Genomic DNA, 9585 nt, shown 5'->3' with positions numbered 1-9585 from the left:
GATGCCAGCGCTCGTTTCTCCCCTGGCGGCACGGTTTCCAATCCCCCGGGGGTTTGCTTCCGCCGGTTCCCTTCGCTCGCGCTGAGCCAGAGGAGGCCAGGCTGAGCGCGCGCTGCACGCGAGAAGGCTTTCTCGCGCGCGCTGCACGCGAGAAGGTGTAGGTTTCCGTCGCCGCTTCCCTTCGCGGTCGCGCCCGCGTTCAGTTCGCGCTGCGCGCGAAACGTCTCTTGCTTGCGACGGCGCCTCTTCGGATGACCGGAAATTATTATTGTGTTGTTAACTGTCACGACAGCAATGTAAACATGAAAAGGTTGATGCCACCAGTGAAATTATACCGATTCACAAGAAAATGGTACGAAAGAAGCAGACGACAGACATGGATTACTGCGGTGCGCCGAGCGAAGTAAACATCTGGCGAACGAAGCGAGATCGTTTATTGATCACTCCTGAGTGTATGACGGTTTCTATATCTAACCCACGTGAAATTAATAATTACTCGGTCCATAATCCTTTTATTCATACAAAAACTTTAAGTTCAACGAGTGCTTGTCCTGTCTTCTTTCTCGTGTTTCGTTTGTGTGTGCGCTGTCTAAGAATGGAAACCACGTCTGTTGTATGCGCTAGCAGTGGCCGAAGTTCACGCGTGCCGAGAAATTGAATATGTGCATGATGCATTGAACATGACCGGAGTTCATTCCCGCTTCACCATCGCACCGATCGATCGGGTTACTGGACGATACACACCCGCGTCTTGGTCGCGCCGGCATCGCTGAAGCAGGAATGATTAATAATACTTTCAACTTCCGTCTCTTGAGTACTGTTAAAAAATGACCAAGCTGTCTACATTGCTGCCTCTATTCCATATTGTAGGGGACGTACTAGTTAAAGTTGTGTGCGCATGTCGTACTTGTGCTATGCAGCGATATATCTTGTTTATTTCCGCACAGTGTCGATAGAAGTCCGTTGTCGCCATCAGAGACAACACGGATTTGTAGCAAACATAATGTGAGAAACTGCAAAAATGACTTTAGCTCGTAGGTGCCGTATGTATGTGCCACATCGTATGTGCTGACGATTTTTCCGGCGGCACATACGATGTCGTTTCCAATTACCTGCTCAGCGTCTCTTACATGGTTAAGCAGACGCTGCCGTTTCGCCGCATTGCAGCCATAAAAATCATCGTCAAGCGTACCGATCTTCTTAAAGGCAAATATAGCGTGTGCAGTTTGTTTCACACTAAGGGAAAACTCGGAACGTATTGCATCGCGATGCGGCAAGCAATAGAGTCGTGCGGCGGCAGCAGCTCGAGCAAGCGCACACGCTTGAGGGGCAGTGTCGTGATCTGCGTCGTCTGCTACGGCGGCGCGCGCTGGCCGCATTTTCGGGAAGCGTGGTACTGTCAGGGGCAATGCACCGATTTCATCGGTACTGCGGGAACTGAGCTGATATTCTTTACTAAACGTTGTGCGTCGCCACACTCTGATCCTTCATTGGCGATAATGGAGTTCCACAAACTTCTTTTGACAACATGGTTCAACATGGACAACACGCCGTTCAAGATCCCGCCCCTCGAGCATCTGCGCGAGCTGCTGCCGCCGCTTGACTCAAGCGCTCGCCGCATCGCGATGCAATGCGCTTCGAGTTTTCCCCTAAATGTGAGAGAGACTGTACACCGCCCTTCGAAAGAAATGTCCACGCGCACACACCGCGCGCGGCGCGAAACGTGCCCAAACACGCGCAGTGCAGGAGGCAATCAAGGCGGCGCGAACGAGAGATGGGAGAGGGGAACCACCGGCTAATAGAATTTTCTCCGCATGCGGCGCTCTCAACGCCGGAGCAGCAGCGCCGCTCTCGGTGCCGTTCTTGTCTATACCGCCTGAGTGCTTGCAGTCTTGTGGATGGATGGATGGATGGAAGGTAGGAGCGTCCCCTTTGAAACGGGGCGATGGCAGTTGCCACCATGCTCAGATTTTTATTTTGCCTTTTATTTTTATCTCTGTTGTGTGTTATTGAACTTCTCGATTTTCTTTAAATACGTCTTCTTACCCTTTTAACCTTATGTCACCTCTCTGCTTTTGAGCCACCAATCCTCCAATCACCTTTTGCTAATTTCCACCGCACATTTATTTACATGACTATCATTATCTCTGAACCCTAGGGCCTCAGGAAGGGTGACTGTGGCCGCATCGGCATCGAGATTGATACCATCACATTTTAGTATGACGTGTTCCATTGTTTCTACATATTTACCACACACAGTACATGTGTCTTCTTCTTCGTTAAATTTCTTTTTATAGCTCCGCGTTTTAAGACATCCTGATCTAGCTTCAAAGAGTAGGGCACTGCCTCTTGAGTTATCATAAAACGCTTCCTTCCTGATCTGCTGTTTCCAGTATCGATATAGTTCTACACTATGCTTCTTTTCCATTGAATTTATCCAATTTTTACCTTCCGCATTTTTAACCTGTCGTTTAATGCTCTGTCCTTTTTCGTCCTCGTGTCTGGCATACTTACTGGTTAACTTCCTAGTTCTTTTCCGCCATTGTGAGTCAACGCTCTTTCTGTATAGGTATTTAAACACCTTAGCTGCCCACCTGTTATCATCCAATTTCCTCAAACGTTTTTCGTATAGGATTTTACTCTGAGCTTCCCTTGCTTCGAATGATGCCCAGCCCATATCTACCTGTACTGCTTCGTTTGTGGTTTTCCCGTGGGCACCTAGTGCTAACCTTCCCACAGCTCTCTGGTTTACTTCTAGTCTCGACTGAACCTCTGCCCTTAAACACAGGACCGCATTCCCGAAAGTAAGCCCCGGCACCATTACTCCCTTCCAAATGCCTCTCAGTACCTCATACCTGTTGTAACCCCGCAATGCCTTATGTTTCATTATCCCGGCATCTCTTCGCCCTTTTGCTATTAGAGACTGTTCGTGCTTTTCCGTGTACATCTGCCCTTTGTTTATCCATACCCCGAGATACTTGTATTCGGCCACTCGGGGTATTTCGTGGCCTTGTATTGTAAGCTCCTGATCAGTTGTATCGTTGAAAAACATCCCACCGGACTTAGCTGCACTAAAACTGAAACCTAAACAGTCTCCTTCGTCCCCACAGTAATTAACCAGAGTTTGCAAATCTTCCTGGCTATCTGCTAACAGTACAATATCGTCCGCATACATTAAACCCGGTAGTCGTTGCTCAACAACCTTTTCGCCTAATCTGTACGACAGATTATACCCTAGATTGCTTCGTTGTAACCTTCTTTCCATGCTTATCATATAAAGCATGAACAGCAGCGGTGATAGAGGACAACCTTGCCTTAATCCTTTGTGAACCTCGACAGTTGTCGTACTCTTGATTCCTTCCCATGTTATTTCAACATTATTTTCTCGATATAGTTCCTATAGAAAATCAATTACCTCATTACCGATGCCTTCAGCTTTTAATATGTTCCACAGGAGTTCCCTGTTCACATTGTCGTATGCACCACTTATGTCCAGGAAGGCTAAATACAGAGGTCTATTTTCCGCCTTAGCTATTTCTATGCTCTGGGTAAGCACGAACAGGCTATCATCTAAGCGCCTACCACTTCTGAACCCGTTCTGAAGTTCTCCAAGTATTCCATTACTTTCTACTCATGACTGCATTTTCAATTTCACCGCCTGCATCGCCAGCCTATATATAACTGATGTTATCGTAATTGGTTGGAAAGACTTCATGTTCTTCTTATCACCTCTCCCTTTATAAATCAAATTCATTTTACTCTGTTTCCAGCTGTGCGGAATTCGCTTATTTGTTATGACTGCCTTCAATGCTTTTATCAGCGTTTCCTTGCTTCTTGGGCCAAGTTAATTAATTAACTTGATTGGAATTTCGTCTATCCCCGCGGACGTGCATTTTGGAACATTTGCTTCCGCCTTTTTCCAGTTAAGATTGGTCAATTCTAAGCTGTTTTCTATTATGCTATTCTGTGTTGCTCCCTCACTTGGAGCGATTACCCTATCGTCTTTCCTAAATGACTCTGCTATAACTGAACCAATGTAGTTCAGAGCGTCATCTCCCTCTAAACAATTTCCTTCGGCATCGTGAATCTGTTCCTCTTTTCTGTGATTAGCTTTACCCAGCCAGCTTATATGGTTCCAGAATTTTCTTGACCCCCCTTTAGTTGCATCGCGAACTTCAGCCAGCCAGCGATCAGAGGACTGCTTTATTTTTGCCTGGACGAGGACCTGCACTTGTTGTTTCTTTTGTCGATAATATTCCCATTTTTGGCCTATTTCCTCTTCAGATAACTGCGCCCTCTTTGCTTCTCTGTGTTCCCGAGATGCCCACCGTCGTTGTTCGATGGCCTCTCTAATTTCCTTATTCCACCAACTTCGTGGCTTCCCCTTTCCTCTCCAGCGGTTTACTCCTTTTACATCTTTTATTTTTGTACTAATGAGTAGTTCTAACTGATTATAATCCCACCTCTCCATGGGATATTTCTTTATTGCTTCCTTTATGCCAGCCGCTATTTGCGCTATTTGCGCGTCATTTAATTTTGCGTACTCTTTTTGGCTTCCCTGTATTTCTCTTTTGAGTAGGGCTCCCAACTGTAGACTAATACGTTTATGATCACTTCCGAGGCTGTACTTCCCCTCTTCGTCTATTTCCATTATTGCTAGCTTGCTATACAATCCCTGCGACATTAAGCAGTAGTCAATGGTCGTTTGTCTGTTACGGGACTCCCACGTGATTTGTCCCTCACACTTAGTTTCTCTATTTACTATAACTAGGTTGTGTCGTTCACAGAAGTCTAGCATCAACTTCCCATTACAATCTGTGTATCCATCCAGATCCTCGATGTGGCCATTCATGTCACCCAGCAGACAAATATCGGCACCTTCTCCAAACTGCTTTATATCGTCATCGAGACACTTCACTAGATCTTTGTTCTCTTGCCTGTATTTGTCCCCTGTCCCTAAATAAACTACTCCTAGCCATGCCTTTTTACCGGCAATTGTACCTGATACCCAGACATGTTCATTGCAAGTTAACTTTATTCTTTGCCAATTAGTTCCTTGGTGTATGAGCATACCTACTCCTCCTCCCTTCCTCTCCGTTGTTGTTCTATTGCTCCCTTCCCAGACGTAGCCTTCAATAGGCGGTGGGTCTTCTAGATCCCTGAGGTGTGTTTCCCATAGCGCGTATACACTACTTCTTCGTCCTTTAACTGCTGTTCTATTTCTAACCACTTCGCTCTCTTTCCACCGCCTTGCATGTTTATGTACCTGATCCGGGTGTTAAATTTATTTGTAGTTTTCTTCCTGGACCTCCTAGTGGCCATTTTATTGGCATCAGCCTCTATTGTTGAACTTTCTACACTGTTTCTACCTACCCCTACACCCTGAGGCGCAGCGGACCCCCTAAAAAAGCTACTGCTCGACCTGCCAGGCGCCAGCCGATCTCGGCTCCTAGCCTTCCATTAAAGTGGATGCCATCTCGTGTAAAGCCTCCGCCAAAGCCTGCTCTATGCACTTCTCTGTTTATGTCTGCCACTTCAAATCCTTTCTCCTGGCTTAGCTTTCTTATTTCACAATTTACAGCCGCAACGTCCTTGGCAATTGCTCCGTTCCTTCCTTGCACCTCCGGCACTGTGCATACCACGACCTGGACTTGCTGTGCTATCGCCCTTAAATCGTCAACTCCCTCCGCTAATCTTTCCACTACTTTTGCAGCTTCACCATTCAACACATCATTTAGCCCCGCCGCTACCACTACCAAATTGCGCTCTGCAACATTCTCAGAAAGCTCGCTTTTTGTTTCTTTCAGTACTGCATCCATTGTCCTGCCTGGGAACGTCCCGACTGCTACCCGCTTATCAACCTTTGCACGCTCCATTATAACTCTTTTGCACCTCCTCATATTTGAATCACCACCGATAAGTACTAGGGCATTCTTTCCCTCCCTCCTAACTTCTGTTCTTGTCAGCGTACTCCTATGGTGAAAAATGCTCGCTTGCGGTCGTCATTCCTCGTGTGGTCGCGCTGCTCCGCGGATTGCTTTGGTGGTGTTGGTTGTATGCCTTGACCTCTTTTGCGTCAAGGCAGTCCGAGGGTTAGTGAGGCTTGTGTCCTGTAAGACTGACATGGCTGTTTGTGTGTTGAGTGCAGTAACTCAGCTGTGCTGCGCCACAACAGCCCCCTTGTCCGGGAAGGACCGTTGGCCCGAACCAAAGCCCCCCACCCAGTCAGCCAGGGCAGAGGGCGAGTGCCGGGGTCAATGCATCGGATGATGTTGGGTTGATGAGTACACGTAAGCTCATGGACGCGGCACCTCCGGGTGCCAAGTCTTCTTCCCATCTGACAACGGCACTGTGAAGCCTACATCTTGAAATACGCAGCGAAGTGGCCACGAATTTTTGTGAGTGTTAGAATTAATATAGGCGAAACAAGTAGAAAAAAGTCGGCGCTGGTGACCACCGTCTTCGATGTGGAATGAACTCGGATGCACAGAAGCGTGGATCTTACTATGGTGAGTGCATTTGTTTTGCCCCTGTTATAAGTTTTATAAGGAGCCAGACGAAGTGAATTAGAAAAGGACGCATTAAGTTGTGTGTTTTACAAGCAAGGTTGTTTCAAAGGGCTAAATTGCAGGATACTCATGCCTTTAAAATTATGTCCAGCTGCTCAACGCATTTCTTTTTCGCTTTTTAATTCCATGAGTTGTGTGCATATTACTGAAGTTCTAACATTTCTCATGAATTCGCTGCGTCCTTAACGTTGAATTTTTTTTTTTCATTCATGCTCAGCACTGCATCTATTTTGGAAGGCCTAAAGAAGAATGTGTGGTGGCGATTACAACGTTATATTGCGTTTGCCTGCTATAAGCTTGGGGCATTGATGTCCGCATTATAAATTTAGGTTGGCTAAAATTTAAAACAGTTTTCATGTGTAGTGGTTACATTTCAAATATGATAATACATATGTTTCAGTACACTTTATTTAAATGAATACATTTTCATGTAACCGCTACATCGTTGTCGAGTTCCCTGTAGTGGGGAACGCAGTTATTTCAAAAATAAGCAGGCAATATAAAATGAAATGGTGGTCTTTTTTTTCACAGCTGGAAAATGCTGCTATCGCAGTATGTTATCGCACAACCGAAAGAATCACTGAAATATGCTTTCTTATTTTATTCATTTCATGCCTGCGGAAATTTAGGTGCTGATAAATCGCTCGTGTAGACCCATCAAACTTTTACTGAGCAGAAACGCTGTGAGCCGAATCGACAATTCTTTTGTGATGTTTTAGGATGAACGTTATAAGCGGCTGCCAACCCAAGCAATATCACGCGGTATATGTATTACTGAAACAGCCCTGGCTAATGTAGAGGGCCTGTAATTACACAGCTCTTTTTATTCTCAGCCTTTGAATAGTGTCCTGAGTAGAACACGTGTAAATCTGTTTTTCATACAAATTCTAGGACTTATGATTTTATCAAGCCATGCGCGTTTCCTGATCCTGCTAGTCATACCGAGGAACCGCGCTTCTTCTCACTGTTCTAGGTCAAGCATCATTTCTAGTCGGCAGTCTTTCCTTCTTTTCGTATAATAAATGCCTATTTTGCTAGTGTTTCCTGACGGAACTTCTCGGATTTCACATGAAAAATTTCGCACGAAGGCCGCATCGTGTCTACACTATCTGAAACTAGACTTTTTATGATGTAGCAGGTCTTGCTGCAATTTTTTTAATTATAAAGTGCTACGCTGACTAGGTGTGGGGTGTAAACAAGGCGCACACATCCTGCGCATTTCATGTTTGTGTTCTAAATATTCTCTGCTACACCTTCTACGAAATATGTCATATATGTTTAAATATCTCTTGCAAGAAAATTTCTTGATTCACCCCTTCGAACTCTCTGCTCAAGTTTACATTCTTGCGGTATGACGATTTTTCCAATGAATGCACTGCCACATACATTTGTCGTACCATCTCTGATATTTCTTTTTATTTTACAGTGCAAGCATCTCCTCCTAACAAATGTGAAGTGGCTATGGAAAGTGGTAGCAAATTCAACAAAACCACCGCGTTATCGTGGTCCTCGGTGGCCTGACCAGCCCGCCGTCATCCAAGCACTGACCAACCTGCCTAGATACGTCAGCTCCTTGCCCTGAAACCCCTGGCCAGCCCACCGTCCTCGGCACTTTGCCCAATTCCTATCCTGAAGGCACTGCCTGTAAATAAACTGTTTGAACATGACCGAGCGTCACCCATATAGGTCCACGGAAAATGCCTGTTAGTGCAAATTTATTCGTAAATAAACTGTCGTAAAAGTGAATTTCAGAATTCTTTTATTATTATTTGCAAGTATAAATGACTACTGCTTCTTGACATATCTTTTTGTCGAGCTTTCCTAGCTACTATTGAGAAAGACGGTATGGGGACAATTGCTATCAAAAATGTCGCTAGCAAAAGGTTCCCAGTAAGAATGGCTGCGTACCCTAGAGCCAACGTATCTACAATATTCGTCATGCACAGGGCATTGGCTCAAAGCTGGCATTAATAATGGCAACGATATGGCTGAACACTGATCCTACGCTGGCAGCACAATGGCTGCTGCATTGGCATAACATTGGTCCAATCTCGGCTTTAAAGGGACACTAAAGGCAAATTCTAAGTCGACGTGGACTGTTTAAGTACCAGTTCAGAAACCCCGCAGCGCTTGTGTCGTGCCAAGAAAAGACTTAGTTTACGAGAAAATTGTTCATGAAGGGTACGTATACCTTTATCTCAATTCAAATCTCCCGCCACCCAACCGGAGGAGTGGTGACGTTGCATGGACCAGCACCGCCCTTTGCTGCCGTTGGCGAGTAAGTAAGTAAGTATGTTCCTATAATCCCTTTTAACAGAGGGCAGGCATTTTAGGTGCCACAGGAAAACAAAGTTTTTTTGCTAAAGCGGCGCCCGAGAGACGGCGGCACCGAGCCAAAACAGATATATACAGGAACCCAAAGGACAGAGCGGCGGATTCGCCGCCGCAGCTGCTTTGCGGTCGAGTGGCGTGGACCGTTCGGGCATCCGGCGACATCACGTGGAAGTTGCATTCTCTGCTACTTGCAGTTTGTGCGTGTTTCGCGAGCCAGCTAATCCCGCGCAGCACTACGCGACAGGCACGTACCCAGGGGGGGGGCCGGGCCCCCCCCCCCCGAAATCAAGTGGCATACCCTCCCCCCCCCCCCCCTCCCCACCCACGCCACCACTCCTCACACATTCCTAAAGCGCCGCCAGATTAATGTTGAGACTTGGCAGCTGTTCATCGGTCAGCCTTATGCTGCCTTTTTCACTCCTTTTAGATGGCGGTAGTTATCGGCATCTCTTGTAATGTGAAGGACAGTTTTCTCATAGATTCCGCCCCCGCGCGATTAACTCGAGATGCGTTCAGTTGTCACCATCTATTCAACCGTCACGCGCATAGCTGTTGCTTTTGTTAGTTCAACCTTCTTTGTTTAGGCTGATCCTGGGACCAGGAGAGGGATGCGGCTGTTACTTAGCTGGTCTGTATACTCTCATGGAACGAGTTGCGGCCGGAGAAAACGCCAATTGCGTTT

Source organism: Dermacentor albipictus, chromosome 8 (assembly GCF_038994185.2).
Source record: "Dermacentor albipictus isolate Rhodes 1998 colony chromosome 8, USDA_Dalb.pri_finalv2, whole genome shotgun sequence".
Lineage (NCBI taxonomy): Eukaryota > Metazoa > Arthropoda > Arachnida > Ixodida > Ixodidae > Dermacentor > Dermacentor albipictus.
This window is presented reverse-complemented; position numbering follows the sequence as displayed.